This window comes from Halyomorpha halys, unplaced genomic scaffold, assembly GCF_000696795.3.
Source record: "Halyomorpha halys isolate HHAL.00 unplaced genomic scaffold, Hhal_1.1 Scaffold433.1, whole genome shotgun sequence".
Lineage (NCBI taxonomy): Eukaryota > Metazoa > Arthropoda > Insecta > Hemiptera > Pentatomidae > Halyomorpha > Halyomorpha halys.
This window is the reverse complement of record NW_027115152.1, coordinates 8,498-8,841: the sequence shown is the minus strand read 5'-3', so window position 1 is coordinate 8,841 and position 344 is coordinate 8,498. Positions and strand designations below refer to the sequence as shown.

At 30.2% G+C, this 344-nt stretch overlaps 1 protein-coding gene across 1 annotated transcript in view; it reads left to right on the top strand.

Annotated features, from left to right (window-relative positions):
* LOC112211290 (histone-lysine N-methyltransferase, H3 lysine-79 specific) overlaps positions 1–344 on the top strand; it is a gene marked incomplete at its 3' end in the record, with an annotated part of 127,291 nt that overhangs the window by 123,314 nt on the left and 3,633 nt on the right.

Genomic DNA, 344 nt, shown 5'->3' with positions numbered 1-344 from the left:
ACGAGGACTGATATTTCAGGAGAAGACATGCTGGAAGATACTAAAAGACTTATCACAGATCCGACCTAAAAATAACACAGCTTAATGAGAAAATGTTATAAACACGGATGATAGCACTGATAACTAATTAGTTCCAACAAAATTTATGTATGATGGTTAAAGAAAAAAAAAACCACTCAACAAATATTTTACTCTTTAATGTTTAGAATGCTTGATGAAGTTGAGAAAAACATTATATAATTTGATAATAATTATAATGAATTGGTAGAATATTGAGAATCAAGAGTTACTATTATTACCAATCCCATATCACAGCCCTCGAAGAATGGTGTCTTAATTGGAGG